We start from the raw sequence: 17,500 nt of genomic DNA, 5'->3' as shown, positions 1-17,500 counted from the left end.
TGGGCTCCGTGACCTTGAGTACCATGTTCCTTGCGCACTCTCTCCACATATGTTTGTTTCTTGGCTCTTACCCTAGGGGTATAAGGTCTTTGCCCATGGTGGGGGGGCTTTGTGGCCACTGAGAGGGTGCTGGGCATTACTGCGCTGGTGTGACCTTGCTCAGAGGTGACCAGCTGCTAGTGCTGCTTACACGCAGCCACGGAGCATACATGCATGTGGCTGTCAGAGCTGGAGCAGTCTGTAAATATACACACTCTACAGGGCCTTGGCATGTACAGGCGAGTGTCAGCACAGTTCCTGTCCCAACAGGTCACTATATGAGAAAAATAAATGGTTTACTTAATGTTCCCATTGAGCAGGCTTATTGTGACAACATCTTTGATCTTGGTGGACTTTACCCAGTTGCATTATGTTTTAATTGCAGAAACTGCAATGGGGTAATTATGGTTAACATACAGTACTTAATTATGCAATATGATATGACAAATTTAGTTTTAAAAACAGCGTTTTCTTGTCTCACATTATGCTTTATAAGAAAAAGTTATAGATACAGTAGAGTGCCTTATGCAAAGCAATAATAAAAGTACACTATTACCGTGGCAGAACAAGTGCGCTACATTTTCTTTTTATGTAATGTTTCACACTGTTCCCTCACATTACTTGGTAGAATTCACCACTTTATTTGTGAATTATATAATGCAGTTTTAGTACTCCTGGCTTTATGCAAACCATGGTTATGTGACAACATGTAAACATACCTCTCAACAGTTCAGAATGTTGCAGAATGTCCAGATTTTGCCTTATATTTATGGTCTGAGGATTGAGGTCACTAAATGACAGGTATTTTGAGTTTTATATCCTTCAGAAAATGCATGTGAGTTATAGACTTTATACCCTTCAGAAAAATCATACTAATTAAATGTGTTATTCTATCAACTTTCTAAGTTTGTAAGAGTAGTATTTAAAAAGTGTCCCTATTTTTGGGCCTTTGTCCCCCCATTTTTGTTTAGATTTCCTGCTAGATTTATTTCATATGAAGACAGAAATGATCAGCTTTTACCTTATAAATGGTGCAACACTTAACTACAAATGAAAAATTTATATAAAGACTACCATGCCAAACTGTTAAGTGGTGTATTTTTACACTGGAGAAGCTTCTTGCTAGTGTGTGCATGCGTGTGTGTGTGTGTGTGTGTGTGTGTGTGTGTGTGTGTGTGTGTGTGTGTGTGTGTGTGTGTGTCTGTGTGAGTGCCTGTGTGTGTATACATGAATGCAAGCAGTTTCAAAATAGTTGGGCAACCAAAAAAAGGCAGCTGACACTAGTATAGAGCAGTATGCTCTTTAGGAGAATGCACTGAAAAGAGGACATTGCTGAAAAACATTGAAAGTGCATTCATATGTTTTTTTAGAATGCCTGTTTTCTTTTAAAACAAAAGTATGCTGTCCAGTTCTCACATGATTTTATTGTGAAGACTCCTCAGTAAATATTCATAATTTGGTTTCTGTCAGATCCAGGAATGTTTAGCAGGAGGGGAAGGAGATCATACTTCCTCTGATTACTGTCATTATTGGTTCATGCATTTTGTTTCATTGCCTAATGGAAAAATGTTCAAACAATAATTTTAAAATGCACTCTAACATGTGTGCTGTATTATACAAGAAATAAGTTAGGAAGGCGTATCAAAGAACACATATATTTCTTGTTTTATGTGCAAGAGACCAATGATTTGAAAACAGCCCAAAGGTAATCTTTATCCACCACTGGTCAGATGCATTTTCTTTGGATGTGGTGTGGGTTTCAATGCTGTTTTAATTAATGTGAGTTTCAAGGGCAAAGAAGTTTTAATGCAAGTTTGTTTCCATTGTGAGACAGTATTGCTTTGCTTATCAGATGTCTATTAGTGTTTGTGCATTGTGCTGTAAAGTGTAAAAATAAAATCCAAATAATCATTGTAGAAGTAAAGCAGTATGCACACATTAGTGTTTATGGTAAATAGGGCGAAATAGCTAGGTAATGGGGCATCAGAATGGCTGCAAGGGGACTCCAGTGCCATATTTTGGTTATCTGTTCTTCAGTTTAAATTGGAGTGTTGGTATCCCACAATTCCATTGGAGTGGGATGGGGTTACATAGTTATGTATGCAAATGTTATGTAAAACGCTGTTAAGCGTACAGATTTGTACCTATTTTTCATGGGCCTTGTCCAGATTTTTGATTTTTCCAGGTTGAGAGGTATGCCTCTACTAGGTCCTCAAGTCCATGGTCTGTGGCTATAGGACAATGCCACCACCCCACCCTGTTAGGGCACACCTACATGAAAGGAGAGAGAATGCTCCCTGACCTGACAGGAAAGTGGTTGGGTTGTTCTTAGGTATTATGCCTCTGTGGAAAAATGAACATTAATGGGGAGAAAATGGAAAAAAAGAAAAACAAAATAATAATGCATAATTAAAATAAGAGAAAGACAAAGGGAGTGTAGAGAGATAAATAAGAAATGGAGACAATAATCTGACTCATAAAGTTGTGTATCCATACATTCTTTATTAATAATGATTTCTTATTTTTGTTTAATCTTTATCCAGAAAAAATATTTTGTGAAATGGTACGGGAAAACTGTGAATAATCAGCATAACAATATCAAATGGTGATAATTTTTACATGTGCAGTCTACTCGCATATAGAAGAACAGCTGGAATAGCATAAATGGCATCACATTTTAAATATCTTGCTGATATGGATGGTGATGCAGGTGTATAATGAAGACACGTCACGTCTTGTATTATATTTGTGTATGAATTACTTTTGTATTTATACTTATAAAATAAATATAAAAAAAATCAGTTGCTAATTAATATATTTCTTTGAGAAATTAGAATTTTTTTATTTCAGAATCATGTCTGCATAATCATAAGCATGTTTAGTTAATCTCTTTAAGTTTATTTGCTCTTGTGACTGATTGTAAAAAATCTCTTCTTCAGCCGAATAGAGAAGGCATAGTGTATGATTGTTTACCTATCACAGATGTGTGCTCAAATCTTTCTTACAGTTAATTAATATGCAAAGTATATAATTTGTTCTTGTAATTGTACTTACTGTGTCTGCAAAGTATAGAGTTTATTCTTGTACTTGCACTGAATCAGTATCCCATATATGCTTAGATTTATTAGGTTCTCAGGTTCAAAAGTATATACCAGGCTAATGATCACCAGGGCCTTTATAAGCCTAGCCAAGCAATCCAAGCCAAGTGTGTCTCTATGTATTATGGGTGTTTATTAGGAGGTGGCATGTTAGTAAGTTTATAGAGATTATGGGGAGTATGTTACTCTGGGCATTATTGTCTGCCTCTGTCAGAGACATGGGGGCCAGACCCTAGGTGGATTTCCAATTTCCCATTCGTTGGTTGGATTAAACAGCAAAGCAAAAAAGTGCAAATTTTCATAAAATACTTGTACTAAATTCATCTAAAATACTATATTTTTCTTGTTTACTACAAAGTAAACTAGAAGGATTCTGGACTTCCTTCAAATTGTTACATTTAATGTCTGTGTACAGCTTGTCTCCTAGGAGGATGGGTATTTCTTCAACATCTGCAAATATTGTCACTAAAATTATTGTTTTGCACTACGTTTTGCATCACTTACCCACCCTTTAAGTTATAACATACAAAGTTTCTGTAAGAAACATTCTTTTAAATTCTAAAAGTAAAACATTGAACATTGAGTTTCTCATTAGTGTCTGTGTTTGCCATTCAGTTGCTACTTTAACCATCAAATCCATCTCCGCTCTGTTTAAGTTGTGGTGGCTAATTAAAATCAACCATTTTGTACATGCAATTACTATATTGGAAGAAATGACTGTTTTATAAAATTATCATACTAATAAATAGTTTGTGGCCTACACAAAACAAGACATTTTTTTAAATCTGTCTGGCTGTAGTACAAATAATTTCTATCCTAATACTCACAAATACCTACACTATATGAAATTATGTAGCAATGAAAAATAATCTCATCTGTTTGTGTATAAAGATATATATCTATATATATATATATATATATATATATATATATATATATATATATATATATGTGTGTGTGTGTGTGTGTGTGTGTGTGTATATATATATATGTATATATATATATATATATATATATATATATATATATATATATATATATGTATAAACACTTTATAATCTTGAAATACTGAAATGTTGAATTTCAGGAATTTCGGTATCTTGAGACTATAAAGCCAAAATCTGACAATAGCGAAAGTGCATAATTGCAAATTCAAATATCTTGAATTCGCGGTTATGGCTTTATGCTATGTAATGTCAGGGATTGTATGTGGATGGTGTGCGGTGCCGTATGTGGATTTAGGTGTTATGTCAGCTAAGTGAGGGTTTTGTAAGGGTTTTGGGTGGGAGTTTGAGTGTATTTGAGTGTGCTGATATGTGTGATGTGTATGTGTCAGGGACTGTAGAATGTGTGATTGTTTGTGTTTGCTTTTGTTTACTGTTTGTGGGATCTTGGAGTTAGTATATATAAGTATGAGGGTGTGGGGGGCGCAGGTGGGCTTGCCTCCTGCTTATTTGTGTTGTAGGTTAGTGGATGTGTGTTGTCTTGTTTGTTTATGTTGTGGTATATGTGTGGTCTGGTGTGTGCTGTGTTTTAGGTGTTTTGAATTTTGCGGTTTTGGGCTTCGCGGTTTTGCTGTCTCGGTGTTGTGTGGATTCAATTTCATGGTCTTGTAAAAATGAAATTCGTGATTTCAGTATTTCTAGATTATGAAGTGAATCCATATATATATATATATATATATATATATATATATATATATATATATATATATAATGTTTATGTCAGAGTATTGAGTTTTTGTAAAATTATACTTCATATGGTCAAAACCATATGTTCAACTTTCCAAAAACTTGAACAAAAGGAAAACAACAAAAATCTATGTTTTTGCAGGTAGGCATGCTCCCTCCCCTGCACCCCCTTCAAATTATATATACCCACTCTGAAGACACACTACAGTGGGAAAGGGAAATTCCCTGAACCCCACTGTACTGTGATAGCCATACAAATGCTGTGTGTCTTGACCATATGAAGTTTGAGTTTCCACAGATGGGATAATCTGATGGCAAACCTTCTATTTATCTATCTATCTATCTATCTATCTATCTATCTATCTATCTATCTATCTATCTATCTATATCCCTATCATAACGTCAACATTCTGGTCCATCAGACTTCATGTACTTGAGATCGTATTATCAATCAGCAAGAACAATAAAAAACACTCGTTTGCAGGTCCTTGTGTCCACAACAAAGCTACAGCAAAGTATCCAAAAACAACAGGAGGACACAGGATAGGCCTCAGGTTATAAAACTTTAATCAGGTGCAAGCGCATTCACATCTGCTTCTTCAGGTGCATAAAAACAAATTGAAACTAATCATACTTTTAAACAATGCTGAATGCATCACATGACAATTCATCACATTACTATATACATTCCATTACTATAAAATATTAAAGCTGTATAGTAACGACATAATAACTAAAAGTTCAAAGAAAATCCTAAAATGTATATTTTTTATATACTTTGTGTAACATAAGCACACATTATTAAAATACATATTCTTCAAAACAGCTACTTTACCTACGTAGAGGTCTGGCCTTTAACCTTGGTCTCAGTGGTATTTGTTCATTTAGACCATGTCCCATATTAACTCTGAATAAAACTATTTGTGCCTGATTAAAGTTTTATAACCTGGAGCCTATCCTGTGTCCTCCTGTTGTTTTTGGATATTTTACCATATTATCAATGCTCCATAATACTGAAAACCAAACAATCACCAAAGCTTTTATTTTAAGTCACTATATATAAAGTTGCTGAAAAAGATATATATACAGACTCTGTGATCACACTACAGTGGGAAATTGGATACATTTCCCAAAGCTTGCTGTACAAGTTGAACAGGAAAAAAAACCCAGCAAAAATCTATGTTTTTTTAGGGGGTAGCCTCTGCACCCCCACACCCCCTCAATAGTATATATAACAACTCTGAGATATTATTACAGTATACAACTGGGTAAATTCACAGATCCCCACTGTACTGCAATCTCCATACAAAAGCTTTAATGATTTTGAAATTTGAACATATGGTCTTGACTATATGAATAAAATCTTGATCATCTGAAGATGACCCATATATGTATATGTATATATATATATATATGTGTGTGTGTGTGTGTGTGTGTGTGTGTGTGTGTGTGTGTGTGTGTGTGTGTGTGTGTGTGCTCTATTAGTTTAGTCAACTGGGAGTTTAATTGTTTGACATCTGTTTAATTGACTGTATTTGGTCAACTATGCAGATAGTAGACAGGTGTGCGGGATTAACAATCCCTGGGTAGGGGATTATTCCCTATCCCCAAAGACTGTAAGATCTCAGAGTTAGTATACATAATTAGAAGGGAGTGTGGGGAAAACAGCTCCCAGCATGGGGGATGTTGTTTATGTTTTAGCTGAAGTAATCTTTGCATGTGCCAAGAAGCAACTTTGCTGCAAGCATACTAGTTAGTGGACATTTCCATTTTAGAGAGAGTGGTTTACCTTTATTATGCCAACATTCATGATGGTCTACCATCGGAAGTGAAAAAAAAATCTATATCTCTAGCTATCTATGTATATATATATATATATATATATATCTATATATATATATATATATATATATATATATATATATATATATATATATATATATACACACACACACACACACACACACACACACACACACACACACACACACACACACACACACACACACACACACGTGTTTGTGTGTGTGTGTGCTTGCGAGTGTGTGCATACATGCACACTTTTTATATGTATACTTAACATTTATTTTTTATCATACATACACGTTTGTGTTTTTTACACAAAAGCATGTCTATACATAATCATGACATATTTATCTATAGATCCATTTTTATTTATGCTTACCTATACCTTTTGGTTTACAACTAGATACTTGTACATACATTTCTTCTTGCATGTAGCTGCATTTATGCAATATCTGTCCAACATTTTATTAGAACCTACTTTATGTAAGAATGAAAAACAAAAAAAAAACAAAATGTTAAAATACTTACTGCAAAATACTGGACTTCTTGCCCTAACCTGGTCTACCCTCTCAGCCAGCTGGTCAGGCCTGCACATTTGCAGGTCATAGTACCAATGCTGGCACTGGCGCGAAGAGTGGATGACCCCTGTCAGGAATGACAAGTTCTCAGCTGATTCGTGCCAGATGTCAACGTTTTCTACTCTGTGCCAAGTACTGCTTTTTCAATATTGTCCTGGTACAACTCATGCAAGAAGTAAGCAGGAAGGTGCACCATGCGCTGTAGTCTGTAGAAATAATGAAGGCTTTTCTCCTGAAGTTGATTTCCAAGTTTTATTGTAAAAACGACTGCAGTATAGGTTAGCGCTTTCACGTTTATCACAAACGCTTCATCAGATATAAAATGCAGTCAAAGACCCTCCCTTTAAATACATCACTTCCTTAACAAGCAAATAATCAACATGAAATAAAACATGTAAAAATCTAAAGCATACACGAAATTTATTATAAAGCATACAAAGATACACCATCTTAGAGTAAAATGACTATTCAAGGCTAGTGATTAAGGGGTCTGGTGGCTAGGAATGGTTTCAGTGCTATCCTGTCATTCAGACCAAATTTGTGGGCCTGCAACTTAAGTATCCACTTGGCCTCCCTCTCCTCAGTTGAATTCTTAACATCACCTAGCCTGCTGGTCTTAGTGACCAATTCTAACACTTGAAATTTAAATGTGTGTGAGTTCCCTTTGTCTAATACGTGTTTGGCTAGGGCATTGATGATGTTGCCCTTGCCTATAGCATAGATGTGTTCTCTGACACGTTCACGTAAGGATCTCGTGGTCATGCCAACGTAAAAAACGTGGCATATCTGACATGTGGCGACATAAACTAGGTTGGTGAATCTGCAGTCAGCATACTGCTTGAACTTGTAGTATCGGTGTGTTACTGGGTGTGTAAAACAGTCGGTGCAAAGTATATAAATGCATTGTTTGCAAGAATTGCAAGAAAAGGTACCTGTCTTCTTCAGAGATCTGTCACTTGAGCTGTTCCTTTCATAACATAATAGTCTATTAAGGGATAACATGTTTCTGTAAGCTATTCGGGGTCTGTCTTCAACCATATCCTTAATTCTGTCGTCCATCATTAAAATTCTCCAGTTCTTGTTCAACACATCTAAAACGTGGTTATTCCTGTTGGTATAAGGAAGGACTAACCTGTTAACTGAAGACTTGTGATCTACTATGTTCAAATCCTCTAAAGGACTTGGTCTGTTTAAGAGGGGGGCTCCAATGTTGTCCCTATGAGCATCTCCCATAGCAATGTCAGCTAGTACTTGTTTTTGATCATAACCTCTGCTGACAAAATTCCTAGCTAATTCTGTTTTATGGTGGTTATAAGAACTACTCTTGGTGGTCAATTTGGAGACTCTAATGGCTTGATTCTTAACAACATTGCGATGTATGTGCTTCGGGTGCATGCTATTGCGATGCAGTAAGTTGTTTCTCCAACAAGGTTTCCTAAACAACTCAGTGTCAAAACCTGTGTCTCCCTTTATTATTTTAACATCTAGAAACTCAATTACATCGGAGGAATAAAGACATTCAAAACTGAGAAAATTTGTTGTCTCATTTAGGTAACATACAAAAGTTAACAGTTGTTCAATAGTGCCACCCCATAACAGAAAAACATCGTCCACAAATCTATTATAATATTTAAGATATTTGTCATGTTCAAAACCTGTGTCAAAAACATACTGATCTTCCCATTGTGCCAATACCAAGTTGGCATAGGCATTGGCACAGGATGTGCCCATCGCCACTCCTTTCGTTTGTAAAAAATATCTGTCATCATAACAGAGAACGTTATTTTCAAGTACAATTTCAAGGAGAGCCATGCATCTGATTATTATATTATTTGGTGTGTTCCTTCGGACTAATAAATCCGTGATATAATCCATGCCAGCATCATTGGGTATTGATGTGAAAAGGGATTGCAGATTCACCAACCTAGTTTATGTTGCCACATGTCAGATATGCCACGTTTTTTACGTTGGCATGACCACGAGATCCTTACGTGAACGTGTCAGAGAACACATCTATGCTATAGGCAAGGGCAACATCATCAATGCCCTAGCCAAACACGTATTAGACAAAGGGAACTCACACACATTTAAATTTCAAGTGTTAGAATTGGTCACTAAGACCAGCAGGCTAGGTGATGTTAAGAATTCAACTGAGGAGAGGGAGGCCAAGTGGATACTTAAGTTGCAGGCCCACAAATTTGGTCTGAATGACAGGATAGCACTGAAACCATTCCTAGCCACCAGACCCCTTAATCACTAGCCTTGAATAGTCATTTTACTCTAAGATGGTGTATCTTTGTATGCTTTATAATAAATTTCGTGTATGCTTTAGATTTTTACATGTTTTATTTCATGTTGATTATTTGCTTGTTAAGGAAGTGATGTATTTAAAGGGAGGGTCTTTGACTGCATTTTATGTCTGATGAAGCGTTTGTGATAAACGTGAAAGCGCTAACCTATACTGCAGTCGTTTTTACAATAAAACTTGGAAATCAACTTCAGGAGAAAAGCCTTCATTATTTCTACAGACTACAGCGCATGGTGCACCTTCCTGCTTACATCTTTCATATTTCTTTTTGCTTTGAAGGTGCTTCACTTGGTAGGATTCGTTTGTTCTTTCATGCAAGAAATAACCCGTTATTTTTGTTTCCTTATCAGACCAGCTTGGAGCCATCATTCATAGTGCCAATAATAAAATGAAAAATGTAAGTAAAGGGCTGTGGTTTAGAGGGTGAGAACCACACTCTCTGGGATGTGATATCACTACTATGAAACCCGGCTACCATGTAGTATCATTAAGTATGGAACTGATATTAATGGCAAGTTTGGTTTTACCAGACTGATTTTTCACATAGATTATAGAATTTTTTTAAGGAATCGTTTATTTATTTATTTATTTATTTATTTTGTTTTGGCAAATGTGAGTAAGTTGCCAAATCATTACTTTGCATATATGTTTTTTTTGCTACAGTAATGTTTTAACCTTTATTGACATAATGGACTCCTAAGCCATGCATTCTTTATTTTTGAGAGCATGTCTTTCCAAGCAGTGCATCAGAAATAATGTATTTTTTCCTTCACTTTTTAAATAAATATTCAAGTTGGTACCACTTTGCTATACCAGGGTGACAAGCTGTGTCCCCGTGTACAGGATGGGAATAGATTAGGGTTCATGATTATGCAAGCAAATTGTGGTTCACTCCATTTTTTCCTTTTGTTTACATAGGAAATCTGAGATATGTTAGGATTGTCTGCATGTTCCCAAAGCCAGCTTTGCTTGGTGTCGGTCAGAGCACCTTGTCCACATCTATTCAAGGTCTAGTTATGCAAATCTTTTGACATGCACACTCATATATTACTGCAGTTCATAGCTATAAGTTGAACTTAGCCTAATTTGCATACAAAACATTTAAATAAGCCTGAGTTTACATGAGCAAGTTTAATATTGCCACGTTTACTTGCAATCAGTAGAGTTAGGTACCAAATGTTTTGAAAAAGTGCAAACTTTTTTCAAGTAAGGTAAAAATACCAATATAGGTATAAATTATTGAGAAACAGTACATATTACATTTATAGAGCAGTTATTACTAGGATAATTGTGTTTTTCATTGATATGAATGTTAAACGTGGCAGATGCATGGCAATGTTGATGTAATCAGTGTCATTTATAAATGGGAATTTATGACAGTAGTATTAGAAATGTATGGGGAAGTACTACTAAGGGCAATGTGGAAGATAAATGTTTACTATGCTTTTCTGCATTCATAGATGATGCTATACAGGGTATCAGTACATTATTTATAGTAAGTCTGATTTACTGCATTTTCATCAATGTATTGTGTTTTCGGGATACACGTTGTACTGTGGAACAGGATTTGTCACTCATTAAAGAAAAGTCATACAGAGAAGTCTAGCAATAGCATAAGATGGCAACATAGTCATAAATGCTTGTAATGCTATTATACATGTAAGGATGGTTCTGTGCATGTTAATACCACAGAGTTTTAACTTGGAGAAGTTTGACTTGCAGTATGCATATGAATATGGGGATTGTGTTGCCCTAAACCTTTTTGCAATCAGAGCTTTGATTTATTTGTGATGAAATCAAACATGCTTTCCTTGTTGTGTTGCTCAGCTGATGACTGGATCAAGTTTCAGTATATTACTCTTGCATGTTATTTTAGGTAAATGAATAATGCAACAGCAGGGTCAATTCAGAGGGAGGATAATTGTAACCCTGACAAGAACCACATATTCATGACAACCTTTATGATATATAGCAGATGTCTTTTTTTTTTCAAAAAAGGGGGAACCAAACAAGCTATGATGCAAAGGCTTTGAGTCAAGTGGTCATGTAGACAAGTGCTGTTGGTGCAAGGAACCGCACACTAACACAATGCAAGAAGAGGGCCAATGAAATTGTAGGATGTGCCAGAGCAAAGGCAAAGGAAAATGCAATTGTCTGTAGCAATACTGAGGGGACTTCAACTATGTATTCCTTTAGACCCTGATGAGGAATACCACCTCTCCATTCAGGATGATTACTACAAAATAGATGAGGATAGTACAGGCATAATTGGTGGTAGTGTGGATACAGGTAGCATCAATAAACATCTGCTCAGGAAAGTTGGTATGACCACTGTAACACATTTACATAGAAAAATGACTGCTCACATGAAATGATTACCTGTAATACATGGCATTTACTATTAATAGGTGAACCCTCCCCTTCTGCCCATAATGACATTGGACAGAGTGTGCATGCCAAGTGTTCTCCAGACCTCACAGCACAGCATACAGTAGTTTACTCCATTATTTGAGTAGTAATGTAATCAATTACTTCTTTACAGGGTCAGCAGCAGAACTGAGCAGATCCACTATACCAGTAAATTTAGAAGGCATCAACAAACTGCCTGCTGCTGATGATGATACAGTTATATTTATGAGACAACTTAAGTAAACTGCACACACTTACCAAATTTAATGGCATGATTGCACACCCCACAGCATGTAAATAACTAAGGAAGTGACACTAGATCATAAAGTCGAGTACAAGGTGACAGTACACTACAGGTTGTTGAGGCAGAATACCCATTCAGCTCAACTCTAGTATTTCCCGACCCCCAGGAGCATCTTCTGTATGGTGGAAGAAATTCAGAGGTAACAGTATCCACTGTTACAGCAAAGGTGTGCACACAACACTCCCCCATTTCCTCCTGCCTACCCGTTCAAGTACCATTTGTGAGGCAGGCCCCAGATTATCATCCATTTATTTTAAAAAAGTTATAATTTCTTCTTGTTATAAACTATAGCAATCTGCTTGGTACAGCTGTTACAGTTTGTACCTTCCCTGCATACAGCACTAGGTACTCATGTTTTACTTAAACATTAAATAAATAAATAAAATAAACAGTTGGTAAAGTTTATACCCTACCTGCATGGAGTACTACAGCTCAAAGGCTTTAGTTAAAAAACATGGTTTTTATTTTTTACTTTAAAACTGTAGCAAATTGTTTCTACAATTAGCAGTTTGTTACAGTTTAGACCACAAAAGGAAGTGCTACAAAACTCAGGTTTGAATGCAAAGCCAGTATTGCAATAGTGATTAGGAATGGATGATCACACTCTCCCAATACATTGAACCAGAGGCATTTGGCCAGCACTCTCCACACTAGCTATGCTACTGTTCATACACATAGCAGATCCTCTAATTCAAAGTCTTGGTCCAACATCACTTTGGGTCAATGTTTGTAGCATCACCTCTATTAAGTAGGTCACATCATCACAGCATGTCAACATCCATCTCGCGATAGCCCCTCCCCAAAATCACATGCACCTTCACTTACAGTACCTATAAGAGAAGTTTCCTATGACAGATTTGACCTTGACTTCCTGTGACTCAGGCTTGAAATTTCAAGTACCTAAAATATGAAACATGGCATTTCAACACCATGCCTTCTAGTACACTGATGTTAATGTTTAACTTCAAAGGCGATTTGTTAAAAGATGCTCTCTCTCTCTCTCTCTCTCTCTGTGTGTGTGTGTGTGTGTGTGTGTGTATATATATATATATATATATATATATATATATATATATATATATATATATATAAATATATATATATATACACATATATAAAACTGGAAACTACATCAGTGCACAATGTAGCCTCAATAGTAAAAGTGACAATTATACAGAGCATAAAAGAAATAATACACAATGTTAACAGGAAAATCATGGTGGTGCAGCGGTTAGTGTTGCCACCTCACAGCAAGAGGTTCTCCAGTTCAATCCTTGGCTGGGGTGCCTTCAAAGACATGCTGTAGGTGGAATGGACACTCTAAATTGGCCATAGGCCTGAGTGTGTGTGTGTGTGTGCCTTCTGTGGAAGGTTGGGAGCTGGGCTGGCAACTTGACACCATAAAACTCCACTGCCAGTCATGAGCAGGCAGTGATCCGTTGTGGCAACCCCTAACCAGGAAAAGTTGAAAGAAGAAGATTAGCAGGAAAACACAAACCTGCCATCAACAATAGCACTGCTGTCGCTTTACCATTAGCACTGCTCAAATTATGACTGCTGTTTCTGTGGACTCAGCTTGATGTGTATGATATAATGGATTAATCTGATGTCCTGTTCCTTAAAAGAAAACAGTGAACATTTCTAGTATGTTATACTTAAAACTGAACAAACATTTTGTAATATCCATCGTGAGATGGATGTTGCATGTGATACATTTTTCATTCCAGTATAAGGTATGAACTCATGTTAAAAGCAAGTTCAGAGATTGTAATACATACAGTTTTGCAAAATCCTAGTAGTCAACTACTGAAATAATATTTTTAATGAATTATCATTTCAGCAGATTAAGTATATCCACACTTAAGTACAGTCCTTATGGACATTTTTTTCTGTAAAATTTTATTAGCAGTAATATGAGTACCTCTTGTACTCTATTCTGATAGTACCCACTCTAACATCATTTACCTCTCTTCCCCAGATTCTGACAACCATGGATGGACAATTTCCTGTGGTTTCTCCTGTTAGTCTTGTTGATATGGGCATCCTGAGACAGTATAGCAACTGCCTCATATACACAGACAACCCTCTTCTTCTACCACCTAGGAACACAGTATGTGATAGATGCAATTGCATTAAGAGCCTAGAATCCTTGCTGTCTCAATCACAAACCAGTACATCTGGCACTGAGAAGGTTGTCTGCACAAATACCACAAACACCACACCTCTAACACTACCCACACATATAAAGCACATTCCTACGTAAGTGGAGGTTCTCAACAAAAACATACCTAAACAAGAAACCTCCAAGGCAAAAGCACTCATGCACATCACAATCCCCTGCACCAATCACCACACATAGTACACATGCCGGAGTCTCACAGTCTCTAAGGCCCAGCCACAAACTCAACATACTAGTCATAAGAGACTCTATCGTGAGACACACAGATGTGTCCCTCCCCAGGCTAGACAAGGGAAAAGTCACAGTACGTTGCTTGTCAGGTGCTAGAATCCACCATATCACTCAAGCACTCAAGTCTCTCAACAACAGGTACTGTTATGACTCAGTCATAGTTCATGGTAGTGTGAATGCCTTCAGATGTACCTCTCTGGACTATATGAAGATCAACATGATTGAGCTTACTGAATATGTGTCCCAGGCAGGTATGTCCCTACCTTTAAGCAGCATCCTACACAGAATGTTGCCTCAGTACAAACAGAAAATTATTGACTTTAACAATTGTCTTAGTTTCTGGTGTCATTCTAAGGGGATCCAGTACCTGACAGCCTAGGAAGACATTATTGACAGGCCAAGATGCTTTGCCAGACATGGGCTACATCTGTCTCCCCTGGGGTTTAGGATTCTGGCAAAGGCTCTTGCCTCCCCCATAATGTCTTTTTAGTTAAAGTCATGAAGACAAAATTACCAATGTGAAACATTCTTGTAAATGAAATTTAAAGATCATGCTGCCAAACATTAGGAGTCTTAACATGAAACTGCACTCATTGCAAGCATTTCCTGTCCTGGAAGATTCTGACATTTGTGCAGTCACTGAAACCTGGTGTAAAACTGTGGAGAACACCACGGCCTTACCAGGTTACTTGTCCTACCATACTTTCAGACCCAAAACAGAGGGCTACAAAGTCAAAGGAGGTGGAGTTTCAATATTTATCAGAGACATGCATACCTCCAGGCTGGTCAAACAGTATGACACACAAGATACACTCCAAGTGCAGTTAAATACTGACAAAACACCTATTCAAATCATAGCTAACTACAGACCCCCAACCATGACTCAGGAAGCCCAGTCCACCTATCTAGACTTACTTGAAACCATCAAGATTCAACCCTCTACCTGATCCTCGGTAACTTTAACTACCCATCCAGAGGGTGGAAGACTTATTCTTGCTCAAACAGAAATGCCCAAAGATTCCTCGACTTCATCAATGCCAATGCATTGGATCAGCTGGTCGACACCCCCACAAGAGGTGAAAATATCCTGGACAAGGTACTAACCAACATGAGTAGCCACTGTAGCACCCCCACAGTGTCATCCTCCTTGGTAAGATCCGACTATAAAGGAATACTTTTAAAGTCACCATGTACCCTGACCCCCCCCCCCCACTTGCCAAATTTGAACAAAAAATGTTTTCCAAAGCCCTCCTGAGACCAGGTATAAGCAGCTTTACAGCCACCATCCCTTCAGTTGAATCAAACACTAATGTCCAAGCCTACACCAAAAAACGATATGAGCACCTATATAGCGGCATGGACTCAGCAATACCTGACAGTACCAAATCATTTTCCTCAAGGAAGAGTAAGCCTATCTGGTGGACAGCAGCAATAAACAGACTCTATAATAAAAGGAAAAAAAAATACTGTCAAGGACCAAGAAGGAGCAGGTGCCACGTTGGAAGCAATATCTTCTTTGTCTGTACAAGCAAATAAGGTCAATGAGAAAATCCTCTAAGGCTAACTTCAAGTCCAAATTGGCCATATCCACTAAGGACAATCACAAGGCCTTATTTTGCATACATCTGCAATCTCAAATGTAACTCCTAAATCTGCTCTGAATTGGTGGTCAAGAATACCGCATAAACAAATGCCATAGATATAGCCAACCTGCTGCCAGACAAGTTCAGTGACGACTTCACCCCCCTCTTCCCCCATCAGTAAACCAGGGCATCCCCAGCACCTGCTCTCCTCCCCTCATCACCAAGGAGCAGGTTATTAATGTCCTCTCAAAGGCAAGGAATATAGCCTCCATGGGACCCAACAGCAGCCTTGGCTGTGTCCTACATTAACTTATGCAAGAGCTCACAGCACCACTAAGCACGCTATTCAACCAAAGCCTGTGCACAGGCTTCATCCCAGCAGAGTGGAGGGCAGACACTGTCATCCCTCTGCTCATAGGTGGAGCATCCATTGACCCAGGCAATTATAGGCCCATCAGCCTAACTAGCCTGATTGTCAAGGCCATGGAATGCATTATCATGGACCTTATAAACAAGGACATTGGCAACCTCCAAACACTTGATCCCACATAGTCTGGTTTTGTCAAAGGGAGATCACGCCTGTTATACTTGGTCACCTTCTTCGAAACACTCACCAAAGCCATGGATGAGGGCAAGACAGTGCATACCACCTACCTTTACCTAGCCAAAGCCTTTGGCACTATTGCCCACTCAGGCATAATAGATAAAATCTCCCAGATAGGCATCAACCTGTATGTTACCAGATGTGTAGCTAACTTGCTCAATGATAGAACCCACTCAGTCAAAATAGGGGAAGGCACCTCTGGTAGTTGACCCATAATGAGTGGTGTACACCAAGGATCGGTCTTGGGGCTTCTACAGTTTGGGATTTACTTTTCTGAGGTGCAAGCCAAAATCAGTGGTCTGTGGCTGACCAAGTTTGCAGATGACTGCAAGTTGGGTGCTGTCTTAAATTCCCCTAGTGATGTTAACATCCTCCAACAGGGCCTTACCCAAACTAATGACTAATGCCAGAAGCATGGCCGCAAACTGAATGCCATGTATTACCTCCACCCATGCACTGCACCCCTGCTCTCTTAGTACTTGTTCACAAATATATCAACTACACCACATAAATTAAATATAAATATTGTTATATACCATACACATCTTTAGAATGATAATACATATTCAGATTTAAAAAAAAAAAAACTTGCAGTAATCTGGACACCTGTTTGCATATAGTTTGTAAAGCTGTCTCTTAAAAGTATGCCTGCACATTGGAACTCACCACC

The sequence above is a fragment of the Protopterus annectens genome, chromosome 9.part0 (assembly GCF_019279795.1).
Source record: "Protopterus annectens isolate FY-2018-M chromosome 9.part0, PAN1.0, whole genome shotgun sequence".
Taxonomy (NCBI): Eukaryota; Metazoa; Chordata; order Ceratodontiformes; family Protopteridae; genus Protopterus; species Protopterus annectens.
This window is presented reverse-complemented; position numbering follows the sequence as displayed.